At 46.9% G+C, this 13,295-nt stretch overlaps 1 protein-coding gene across 1 annotated transcript in view; it reads right to left on the minus strand.

The window, feature by feature from the left end:
• LOC138447766 (butyrophilin subfamily 1 member A1-like) overlaps positions 1-12,315 on the minus strand; it is a 201,523-nt gene extending 189,208 nt beyond the window's left edge. Inside the window, exon 1 of the mRNA XM_069604103.1 lies at positions 12,265-12,315. The gene's annotated coding sequence lies outside the window, so the exon portion shown is untranslated. The remainder of the gene's footprint in view (positions 1-12,264) is intronic.
• Positions 12,316-13,295: the final 980 nt, after the last annotated feature.

The following is a 13,295-nucleotide window of genomic DNA, read 5'->3' on the forward strand; positions in this document are numbered from 1 at the left end:
AAACGTTTTCTGGACATTGTTATTCAAGGTTTAAAATAGTACACTGTTCAATGAATCTAACTTTTAAAGTATGATGTCAAATGATAGCAGGGCCGTCACGAGGGGGGTCCAGGGGGGGCAAACTGCCCCGGGCCTCGCGCTTGCTGGGGGCCTCGCGGCCCCCTCTCCTAAGTGGAAGGCAGCACAGTCTCCCGTGTCCTTTATTCACACGGGGGACTGTGCTGCCCCTGCAATGATTTTGCTGTTTCTTGTGAAGCCGTTTGGCTCCGCAACAAACAGCAAAATAATGGGAGACAGCAGGGCTCAGAAGTGAGCTCTGCTGCCTCCCGTCATTCAGCTGAAAACGTGGACACGCTGACTGACAAGAGAGGACTCCTCTCCTGTCAGTCAGTGTGTTCACGTTGCTCAGCGTGACCACACTGACTGACAGGAGAGGAGTTCTCTCTTGTCAGTCAGTGTGTTCATGTTGTCAGTGTGACCACGCTGACTGATGGGAGAGGAGTTCTCTCTCGTCAGTCAGTGTGTTCAGGTTGCTCAGCGTGACCACACTGACTGACAGGAGAGGAATTCTCTCTGGTCAGTCAGTGTGTTCATGTTGTCAGTGTGACCACGCTGACTGATGGGAGAGGAGTTCTCTCTTGTCAGTCAGTGTGTTCATGTTGTCAGTGTGACCACACTGACTGATGGGAGAGGACTCCTCTCCTGTCAGTCAGTATGTTCATGTCAGCGTGATCATGCTGACTGACAGGAGAGGAGTTCTCTCTTGTCAGTCAGTATGTTCATGTTGTCAGTGTGACCACGCTGACTGATGGGAGAGGAGTTCTCTCTTGTCAGTCAGTGTGTTCATGTTGTCCGTGTGACCACACTGACTGATGGGAGAGGACTCCTCTCCTGTCAGTCAGTATGTTCATGTCAGCGTGATCATGCTGACTGACAGGAGAGGAGTTCTCTCTTGTCAGTCAGTGTGTTCAAGTTGCTCAGCATGACCACGCTGACTGATAGGAGAGGAGTTTTCTCTTGTCAGTCAGTGTGTTCATGTTGTCAGTGTGACCACGCTGACTGATGGGAGAGGAGTTCTCTCTCGTCAGTCAGTGTTCACGTTGCTCAGCATGACCATGCTGACTGACAGGAGAGGAGTTCTCTCTTGTCAGTCAGTGTGTTATGTTGTCAGTGTGACCACACTGACTGATGGGAGAGGAGTTCTCTCTTGTCAGTCAGTGTGTTCACGTTGCTCAGCATGACCACGCTGACTGACAGGAGAGTTCTCCTGTCAGTCAGTGTGTTCATCTTGATTAGAGAGGACTCCTCGCTTGTCAATCAGTGTGTTCACGTTGCTCAGCATGACCATGCTGACTGACAGGAGAGGAGTTCTCTCTTGTCAGTCAGTGTGTTATGTTGTCAGTGTGACCACACTGACTGATGGGAGAGGAGTTCTCTCTTGTCAGTCAGTGTGTTCACGTTGCTCAGCATGACCACGCTGACTGACAGGAGAGTTCTCCTGTCAGTCAGTGTGTTCATCTTGATTAGAGAGGACTCCTCGCTTGTCAATCAGTGTGTTCACGTTGCTCAGCGTGACCACGCTGACTGATGGGAGAGGAGTTCTCTCTTGTCAGTCAGTGTGTCCACGTTGCTCAGCGTGACCACGCTGCCTGATGGGAGAGGAGTTCTCTATTGTCAGTCAGTGTGTTCACATTGCTCAGCGTGACCCCGCTGACTGATGGGAGAGGAGTTCTCTCTTGTCAGGCAGCATGTCTACGTGTCGGCTGCGTGGATGCTTTTTAAGGGTGCATGGAGGTAAGGTAAGTGTTTTTTTATTTTAAATTAAGTGTGTATGTGTATTTAAATTAAATTAGTATGTATATGTGTATGTATGTATGAATGCATGCGTGCATGTTGATGTTTGTGTCAATGCTGTGTTTGGTTTTATGTATACATGCATGTATGGAGTTGTGTAACTGGTGGTTGAATGCATGGGTGAAAGTGTTTTTTGTGAGTGTGTGTTCAGCACCACCCCTAAATGTAGCCACCCTGGGGGCCACTTCATTAAGGGGTGGGCTCATGGCATCAGAGGTGCACCTAGGCTAAAATGTCAGGGGGGAAAGGGGACTAATACTTCAAATGTTGGGAGAGGTGCTAACGTCAGTAGCTGTGAGGAAGGGGCAAACTTCCTTGTGTGGGGGCACCTAAAATCTTTCCACTTTTCGAATGAGACTATTCTGGTGAAGCTTCAATGTTACAAGCAGCTACCTCTTGCCTTCATTTCTGAAACATCACCCTTAAGGACTGCTGTGAGAATGAGATGTCTCATGTCACCACTTCCCTTCTAATCACTCCCCTAGCATGCAAGTGCTAACCCCACATCACGATTTCAATTACCTAAAAGTGTATGGATATGAATGCAGGTGCTAACAGTGAAATGACTTCTCATGGCCATGCTTATCCCTATGGCATTCTCACCCAGTCCCTGTCCTCCCCACCCAAAACAACTCCTCACTGGAACTCTTTGGGCTAGCTTTAAACATGGCTAGCCATCAAACTTTGCCCTCAATGTGCCTGCAAGTGTTTCCTCAAAGGAGTCTTCTAAGAGTTCATGACTTCATTGGAGTTGTAAACACGTAACTGGTGTAATAAAAATGTCTTAATCAGGTCTGCCTTTGGCCACTCAATTTAAAAACACCCTGCATGTCTTTCGCTGAAATTCTTTTAAAAATAAGCATTGGCAAAGCCAACAGTTTTGGCTTATGTATAAGTATTAGGCATTTACGAGGCACTGCTATTAGCTGCTCAGGTACTCAAACCATTTTGCACTGGCACTATCAATGGCCAGCTAATACCAATACAGAAGTGCCTTTGCCATGCCTACACAAATGCCCAAACTGTTAGCATTGCCAGTGCTCTTTTTGCTTTACCCTTGATGCACAGGACTATGCATCAAGGTTAAAGCAAACATACTACTTGGCTAAATTGGCCCACTTTGAATGTAGGCCAATCTAGCCAGTAATAACACTTATGGTACACAGTCAGCCTGGATATACTTTCTGTGGCATGGCATTTTTACTGGTTGGGAATCCGTACATGGTAATAATGGCAAATATTGATGCAGCCTGCTTCAACATAATTAGAACAACCAGCATGAATATATGTTTATACTAGCATATCCCGTGTGGAAAGGCGGCATGAAATGTATTGGAAAATGTTCCTATGCACAATTTGTGATTTGCAACTATTGGGAATTTCCATGTGCTTCCATACAAAACCAATTGCAAACTGTGTGGATTTCTACCCAATTTTGCAAAGAAAGTGCTATAAAATGCATACTTTTAACCCAATGTTTCAAACATTTTCTTGGGAGTGAGAACCCCCCCCCAAGCCACCCTTTGGTTTGGGCTCCCTCACTGTGCTCTGTTGATCCTGACTAATTGGAACAAACATTTAAGCCTCTTAAGTTCAGAAATGTACCAGCCTCCACTGTACATCATTTGTCACTGTGTATGATGTGTGTTTTAATGCGCAAACAGGGGCAGGGTGCTCCTTAATTATATGATCTGGCATTTATAACGTGCCTGTACGCAAGTGTTTCTAGGCGCGACAAGGCAAGGAGGGAGAAACAAAAGAGTAGGACAAAACACAGATCTTACTAGGCCTTGTGTCATTCAGATCGTACAAGAGCAGGGAATGGGGAGGGGAGAAGTGCCGAGGGTGGGGTAGGATGCAGAAGTGCAGGAACAAAGTAGAAACAAGAGTGCAGCCAACTGGTGGCAAGTGTGAGTACTCATAAGTGTAGCCAACGGGTGGACAATACGAGCAAGAGCGGGGACTGTAGGGTTACAGATACAGACCACAAGTGCAGGGGAGCCAAGAGGCAGTGCGGGATTGCAATAGGACGTACAGGCAGGGACCTGGGCCCGAATTCAGAGCTTGACCAGGTGACCAGTGCATGGATCAGGCAGGTGATCAGCAAGGGAGAGGAAGAAAGAAGGCAGAAGCAAATAAACAGGTCTTGAGGTGCTTCCGGAACCAGAGATGGTGCTCCTCGTTTTTAGCGAGGCAGGGAGGCTGTTTCCAGAGGGAGGCCCCAGCCGAAGAAAGAGATCTGCCCTCAACTCTTTGCTTGGAAAAGTGATTGACCCTCAGAGAATTGGAGGTGGCGCAGTAGAGAGCTCATGCCATCTTATATATATTTATTCATATGATAAAAAAGTTAGTCTGGCATGAACCTTTCTTCAGTAGAGAAAGTAGTAATAAACCATATTTGGGATCCTGCACACAAACTGAAGGGTAGATTTCTCAAGTCTCCTGTGTGCGGATATGCCGCCGCTGGCCGAGTGCAAAAAACTGTAAGGGGGCCTCACCAAATGTTTTGCCCCGGGCCTCACCACATCTTCTGACAGCCCTGAATGATAGAACAACCTGACACAATATGAGAGAATTCTTAAATGCAACATTTGTTCATATAGCTGGAATGCATTACTTCATCAGAAAAAAGAAACAGGTTGAGCCAATCCCACAATCGAGTGCTGTGGCATGGAGGTGAGGCACACATCTCAGTAGCGTCATGCAATCTGCTGACATACCTTTCTAGAATTTTAGCACTGTCGGACCCTATTTTTCTTATTCATCACTCTCTGGTGCCCTTCCTTTGCACCACATCCTGAATGGTGACCCACCCCTCTTCCTCATAGTTAACTTTCAGACTTCGTTCCTCTTTTGCTCATCCCTTAATTCAATCGCCTTTCCTGGCATGCACCCCCTTCTTTTGACCACATTACTGGGTCATACATTTCTTGTACTCACCCCCTTCCATTGTCCTGGATCACATGTAGACAGTAGACCACCATGATTTCCTACTTCCTCTGCCAGACATAGCAAGAAGCTGGGGTCTGGGTCTTTCCGGTAATTGTGGGTGTGGGGTCTGCCCTTGGACAATGCAGAGCAAATGTGACAGAGGGGACTAGGCTTTTATTCAGCTCCCAAGATACACTTTCTTGGAGTACCAGCGGCATATTTCAGTTCATGGAAGCAGAGGCAACTGTGAGGGGAGTCCGCCTGGGATCTGGTGATAGAGAGGGAGCCGCCTATTATTATTATTATTATTATTATTATTATTATTATTTGTGTTTTCAAGGATGGTGGAGCGTGTATGTGTGGGGGCTGTGTGTGTGTTTATGCTCGGTTTGGGTGACTGTTGTTATGTGTTTTAGTATATCGGTGACTGGGCAAAATATAAGTGGAGCACTGTATCTGTGGTCATGTGGCTATGCATCCATAGGACAAAAAAATGATAAACGTAGGCGCTCCTTCTGAGTTTGGTGGTAACAATAATACTGGCGGTATTTGGCAACTACAGGTGAATTTACTGTCTGCCCAATTCAGGGTTTAATCAGATACTACTGGCAGTGTTCCCTGGGAATACCGGCGGCATTATCTTAGGCAGACTTCCACATTCCACTGCTACTTCATTGGCTCTATGCCATTCTCATTTCTCCAGAACTGCCACACCCTGGTGCCCCCAACTTGCCTCATGTAATCAAAATTGGCCCGAGAAGTTCTCTAGGTCTCCTTTCACTGTCACTGCTCCTGGTCATTCACTGCCTCTAGAACGGCCCCATGTCACATCCCACTGCTCCCTCATTTGCCCCATGTCATTCTCATTGACCACAGAACTGCCTCCATGTCATAATCCACTCACCCCTGGATTGCCCAATGCCACTCTTATTGCCCCCAGAATGGAGCCTTCCCCCCCGAACTGCCGATGAAACATCCAGCTTGCCCTAATTTCCCCATATCTCTCAATATGCTTCTAGACTTGCCCTATGCCACATCACACTATCCACAGCTTACCCTTTGTCACTCTTATTGCCCCTAGAACTATCATATGGCCCCCTGATTTGTCCCATGTCGCTACTATTGAAATTTGAACTGCCCAGAGCCTCAACAGTTTGCTGTTTCCCCCTTCTAATGTTCCTCTTGGCATGGCTCACATACACACAAAAACACATAAACAAATAACATTTAAAAACCATAAATTCCTCCTGAGCAGTCCATTTCCGGCTCTCGGCTCCCGTGGCATGTGTAAACAGAAAGAAGGGAGAGCGATGTCAGTAAAATCTTCCTCTCAGTCCTTCTGTCACTGTGAGACTCAGAAGAGAAATCTTAGGAGTCAGGCTCACATCCCTAAGCATGCACTGCTCCTCAGATGTTTGTGGCTCTGAAAGATTTGTGACCTGTGTGGGTGGCTGACCTTTGCACCAGTGATTTGGTCAGCCAGTCCCGGCGGCGTTTCAATTCAGAAGCGGTTACTGCGAGGGAAGAGTTCTGCCTTTGCATCCTGCCCGCTCCACCGTGGGTGTTGGTGTTCCACCTGTTATTGTTTGATTGGCTGCTACTAAAAGCGATCCCTGCGCATGCGCTGCTAAATCTGTGCTTATGGGATAGTTCTGGGAAATCATGTAAGACTGAATTGAGCCCTATGAGGCATTCCTTTTGGCTTGGCAGCTGGCTCTGGGCACACCAGGCAGACCCTGGTCAACATAAGGCTGAAATGGGCATGGAGCAGGTTTCTGAGCAAAATGGGTCTGGGTATTGTTGTAACGTAAGGCCCACCTGGGCTCGTGCTGTGTCATGCGTGGCACAGACCATGTGATGAAGGCAAAATAAGGGCCAAGCGGCTTCCCGCTCTGCAGTCACAGAGAACTGGACATCGAGATGTTGGACGAACATCTAGCGAAGCTGAGTAAGAACTTCTGCCAAGGACTGGAGAACCCGAACCCTCTGATCAGAAGACTCACTGCCACCACTGCAAACCCTTTCCACTGCTAACCGCGGTCCATCGCGCCGGAGACCCTGTGAAACCAGCCCTACTGTGACAAGAGCACACAGACCAAGAAGAATCCTAACCCATGACTATACGCTCAACCTGAGAAGATGGAGTAATGAGGCTCAAGCCTCAGTATCCCATACTCACTGCTGATGGATAAAATCTATCAGCAAGAAGAAGACAGACAACCGCTCGGCAGTCAATGCCATTTAGCGCAGCGAGGCCCGGCACCCCCGAGCCTCTTACCAGGTATCAGAAGCTGCAACCTGGGCATAGTAGCCTGAACATGGGCAATATAAGATGTACTAGTGGATTACTAGATTGGCAGATGCATCAGGTACTGTTTCGATCATATGACAGGGCTATAGGGGAATATGACACTGCTCAAGGAAACACAGGCAGTCTCCGCGCTTGATCGGCACTAGCAAAAACCACCTACAATAACCTCGACAGACCGTGTGACGCCCCCAATTACAGTGCCTGCTGCAAGGCCAAGGCCCTCCATGTCCTAAACAATTGATAGGGCTTGTGAGGACCTGGATGGCCACCGTCTTGGCCTGGCAAGCTGATCGTTTGGTACAGAATTAGTGTGTATTTCAGAACCCGAAAAGCTGAGTTTTAGGGAGTACATTTGTTTCTTTACAAAAAAAAAGAAAATGCCAGTGTTTGTGGGCAAAATGAGTGAACTTTTAAAGAGGATTGCCAGCTGCTGTTTACGACCAAATGAATGAATTTACAAAATGTGAATGCTATTTTTGGAACAAAAGAAGTGTATTATAGTACATTTCTAACATGTTCCAAGCTGGCATTTGAATGGTAATTCATGCTAATTTAGGGGACTGCTTTTCGTGGTGCTACCCCACAGTGTTTGGTGCTAGAGTGCACTTTGTTATAATAATGTTGGTTATTTCTTGACTCACGTGGAGGCGTTTCATGATCTCTGGTACTACATTTGAAGAGTTTATTTCTACTATGCTAAGCACTGTTGCCCGACGCCTGGGCATATACATGTGTACCAGAAGGCGCGTCTGGTGTGTCCAGTGTCCTTGAGATCATGTTACCTGAGAGATAGCCCTCCTGTGTAAGGCCCAACAGGTTTGTGAACCTTCCTTTTGCCATCTCGGCTTATCCATGTACAGTCTCAATCATGTGATGTCGCTATGCACGTACAATATGATTGGCAGTTGGAGCTAGAAGTGAACTGAGAACCCGTATGCATTATGAAGGAATAGCAGCCCCGGCCGAATTGCATTTGCAGGTATGTGAAGTACCTCCGCTTAGTCATTTTCATTGGGATGGCGAGAATCACCCTATCTCCCAAGCACCATGAGAAAGACCAGACTCCCCAAACAAACCTTACTGTATATTGGGATATGGTATAAGTAGACCTTCAGAATTGCCTGCAGAAACCTATGGCCTTTTAGACAATTTCCTTGGAAAGGTGTGCTGTCAAAAGCCCCATTCGGCACAATTCGTTTTAAAATTAAAACATATTTGTGTGGCGATCCCACTGAACCCAAGAGGGAGGGGTGGGGAATGGATGGGGTTCAAGTTAGGTATTTTGCTTGATTTGCTCACTTTAAGCAATTCAGGGCAGTCAACTATGGCTCACTGCTTTGAGGGTTCATAAGCAGCGACAGAGTGAAAGATACGCCTACAACAGCGCAAGAGCGAGAGAAAGAGGCTCGGTGCGCTATACGTTTAGAAAAATTATTCCCTATACAACGGGCCTATGTTGAAGAAACCCTCCACTGATTCTGTGAAATTGTCTAACTTTTTAGGCATTTGCAATCTGTATATATTGTAACTGCCTGAACGTAGTGTAATAACCACCTGCGGACTCTTGTGAAGTCCCACAATCTGTTGAACCACGCACACAGTGAGGTCCTCCTCAGACAGAGCGAGACAGGGCCTGGGAGACCTCTTCTTTAGTTGACCTCAGTTTGAGCACTAACAGGAACAGTATCCAGTATCCTGGTGATGCTGGACCAGTCAGCTGCCTTCGATACAGTGGACCATGCAACCTTCCTCACTCGGCTAGCTGACGCTCTGTGGGGAGGGAGACAACTCACAACTGAATTGAGCCCTTTTTTAGCAGCAGCCAGCCAAGAATCATGCCACAGGGATTCACACTCCCTGGCACGCTTCCTCATATTTACCACTTGCCCCTAGGGCAACCAGATCAAACAAATGGGTGTATAGGCCTTGGTAGTGGGCGGCCCAGTCACTAGCTAGCAATGCAATATCTGGCCCCTACTGATAGGCTAACGCTCCAAACTGGTAACGGTTCAAACAAAAATGGTGTCCTTTTAGATTTAGCACTAAGCTTAATGTCTCAAGTTTCAGCCACCTTAAAAAAATGGCGTCTACTATGTTGGATATTGGGGAAAACGTGTCTGTTTCTTTCCATCATGCACAGTCCAGGCCATGATGTCACTGATAGTATCACATGTGTACTTAGAGAACCCAACTATTGATGATTGCCTCAGTTTTTTCTGCACTGTTTATAACTAGTTCAAAATTCTTCTGCCGCCGTATACTGCTTTGATTGGCTCGTCATGACCATATAGCTACTCCTCTGGCCTAGCTGGTCTTACAACCAGTGGAGCAAATGGTGAAATGTGCAACGTTTTGCATGGTGCAGAATGCGAAGGAAATTGCGCTATACAAAAACACAGTAACATAATATAATTTAACATATACATTCCTGATTTTCTAGTTGGACACTAATCCTCAGTGCCGGATTAGCAAATAGGCACACTAAGTGCCCCCCTCAGACCCGCACCCCAAAAGCTATGGCAATAACCGGGCTGACATGCTCTTAAATTTATTTCACATTTGGTAATTGTTACTGCCCGTCATCAAATCATCACAACTTTGGAATAATTATCAACCGCAGCACCTTTACCCATTACTGGCTTTTTAATTGCGTGCCTGAACCTATGCCCATAAATATAATTGAAAAAACATGACTAGAGTTTCCAGCATGTAAAGTGTGTTTGTTACAGTAACATGTCTGGATAAATGTTCTGCTAACAATGCAGAATTGGCCTCCAATTCTTATTAAGGAAATCAGAGGCCTTACAGTGAGGAATCCTCCGCGGTTCCTCAATGGAATTGAGCTGAAACTGTGATATTTAGAGCATTTGAACACTGGACAACTGTGTGGGAGCGAGGGGTCATTTGGGCCCCCCTCGCACATTCTGCACGTTATGGACCATTTGTTCGTGCAATAGTGGGGGACGCCTCCATTGCCCTTATGCTAACAGTAGCATAGGTGGGGCTATTGTGGGGCACACTTTGCGTGCATTTTGTGTGCCCTCGACTCCATCTTTGGACTAGGCCTCGCTTCAATAGTACGAAAAGGCTTCTCTCCCCTCTGCAGCGCCGCGCACAGCATGCTCATTGCCCCCACCTTTTCTTCCCTGTATGAAAGCTTCACAACTCCCGTTCTCACAGATGTGCCAGGGATAATTGAAACAAACACCACAATGTATCATCTCACTCTTCCGCTGTGATCACTGCCCTGTGTGTGAACCAGTTTCGAACCATGCCGTGTAGCTCATCCATCTCCACAAACCTGCCCCTGCTCCCATGGCCAAGCTGATGGAAAATGACTGCCAATGTAACCCTGTGCCCTCCTAAGGTATTCTCTTGATGTACCAGAAGTGTGACCCTGCTGTGCAGCCCACCCCACTGTGCCCCCAATTAACCCAGACCTCTGTCTCAGTATATTGTGTCCTAAAACCAACATGTGTCACTATAACTCCCCACTTGCCTTGATATGCTAAGACCCACCCAGTCACCCAGGTTATCACAGAGAACAAGCCCACTACCCTTGTACCCCGTAAATGTCCCAATGAAAGATGATATAATCACTCGCATGCAATTTATAGGTTTTCTAGAGTTATGCAAAGGTATACTAATGATTGTTGTTTATTATATATTGAATGGTAGTTTCTCATGCCAGCTTAGTTAGTGTCAACTCTATCTCAGCATGACCCAACCCTCACCCCTCCAGGACACATGCAGCTGGACTCCGTGACGCTCACCCTCCCGCCATCTGAGGAACCAATCCAGAAGAAGCAGTGCTTACAATTACATATGTATCTGTACTGTCTAGCCAATCCCACGTTATTGTAGTACCCTATGTTAGTTGTGTCATCTATGACAATGTTTTCCTTTATAACTGCCTGCAAGTGTAATGTTTGCCAGAGCACTCTCGAGGCAGCAGAGCTCTCTGGAAGCCAATTTTACATAACATTACTCAATCTTGCAACCTGTCTTCCTTGTCTCATTCCCCACTGGGGTGTATTATATTTTAACAATATGCATGTGTAAATCGGGGAGTGAGCCTTTACACAACCTACAGCCACATTTAATTGGGGACGTAAAGCTGAATGGCCACACACAACCATGCCTCTACTTCAACTGGCCTGACTGCCTCAAATGGGAGGATGTGGAAAGCAGAGTGCGCCATGTGCAGGAGCAGAGCTGCTTCATCCAGTCCTCTTTTACTCTTTGTTTTCTGGTTGTTGTGCTTCAAGCACGGGACCAATGCTGTGAATTACTTGCCCGACACAGCATTAAATGCGCGTTTAATATCTCTTGCACAACTTTTAGAGCTGGTGCCATTTTACTGGCACATGTTTGTCATTTTCTGAGTCTGTCAGTGGCACGCCTTAAGAGGCACTGCATCAGTGAAGTGGAAATATGCGTGCGTCTACTGGGCATCCAGTGTGCCTACTGGCGGCAACATTTTCGCGGGCCACCTAAAAGCTGTACTGCTTTGAAATGACCCTGCGTACTGGGGCAGAAATGGCATCTGACGTATTGCAATATGTCGTTTGTTCCGTCACTGTGAATGATATGGCCTTTTCCAAAGTTCCTCTGAAAGTTGAGCCACTTGCAACCATTATTTAAGCATATTTTGCACCCCCACAAGCCCTCTTTGGTGCTGCTAGCCTCCGAGGGTGTGTCCGCAGCACCAATAGGAAAGTTAACATACCACCACAAATGAGAGCTTTAAAAAAAAAAAATACACACTTTCTGAGAGGGGCCCAGCAGTCTTAGTGCATAGACGCCCCTGAGGGCTTCCACCTGGCCTTGTGAATATCTATGTCCGCGAGACATGGATATTGTTGCGCTATCGACCTCAGTTCTTTGGGGTTTTAGGATAGTCACCCTTTTTTTTCTTTTTTGGTGCGTCAGATGTCACACTGTTAACACAGCAGAGGTGACGCAGGAAGGAAAGTCCACTGGTGAAAGTGATGTAATGTCAAAGGTTTTTGAAGTGAGGGTTCGTGACAAAGCAATTGGTTGTATACATGTTTTTCCCCTCTGTGTCCTGTCTGTAGGTCAGAAGGTGATAGCGCCACGATGGCCCTTGTTTGGCTTGTTGGTGCTCTACTATTTTCCCCAAACGAATCACCCAATCAGTCCCTTACCTGCCTGGTCAGCGAGTCAGGCTCAGTGACTGCCTTATCTGCCTGGGCTTGTCCCAATGTGTGTTTGCCTGTGGGACGATCTGGGATTTTAAAAGGGTTTTGATTGATGGCACAAGGGCAGCGGCAGGGGGTGCAAAGTCCAGCAGTGTGGCGAAAGTATTTTTGTGTCCAACTCAAACAAAACAGAGCCAGCACAGCTCATGATCAGAACAGCAAACAATCCCGCCTGCAGGCAGAAAATGTCCTCCAAAATCATGGCCATTTTTCAAAACCAGAAGTGTAAATGGAACATGCTCGCTCATACATGCCAACAAGCCCCATGTCATTTGGGAGATCCTGACCCAGTTGTTTTTTTCTTTGCATTCTAGGGCTTGTAGTTGTGCATTTTCCGCTATGAATCCACTACTGTATGTCAGAGAAGGCAAAGGCCAGGATGAGCACCTCCTGGATGGCTTTGGGCTGGAAGGCTTGCTTGTCTGACGAACATCGTACCTACCATCAGGCCATATTTTGATCCAAGAAGATGGATTTGCCATATGGAAAAATGGAAGAAATCAACACTCTGGTGACATAGAAAGTGAGGTGGGCCTCAGAAACAGAACTCTGCTTCTAGATTGTTCTTTGCTTCCATTCCATCGGTTAGGGTGGCTGATCCCCATTGAGAGGAATAATCCAGTTCCCCAAAGTCTTTGTACTCGCCAGTGGTCACCTGTAGCAACAAGTCTTTTGATTAGATTTCCCGGGTGCTTCAACTCGTGATCTGGCGGCCATGTCTCCTTCGATGTAGGGTCCGCCTTCTAGCCCAGATGTTGAGAAGTGGCTGCAGCTCTTCCCCTGTTAAAAGGTTTCTCCAATGCTACAATTCAACACGTGGGACCCTTCAGGTCAAGTGTTACAATGAAACCTGAAATAATAAGTGGGGGGGCCTAATTTACAAACGGAATGCGCAACATCACAGGAAGTGAAATCAGCGGACATGAAGTCGCAGCAAGATGACGACAGCCCCTGTTAGTTGATGGGCTAGGCATTGA

This window comes from Ambystoma mexicanum, chromosome 1p (assembly GCF_040938575.1).
Source record: "Ambystoma mexicanum isolate Mex_15411 chromosome 1p, UKY_AmexF1_1, whole genome shotgun sequence".
Lineage (NCBI taxonomy): Eukaryota > Metazoa > Chordata > Amphibia > Caudata > Ambystomatidae > Ambystoma > Ambystoma mexicanum.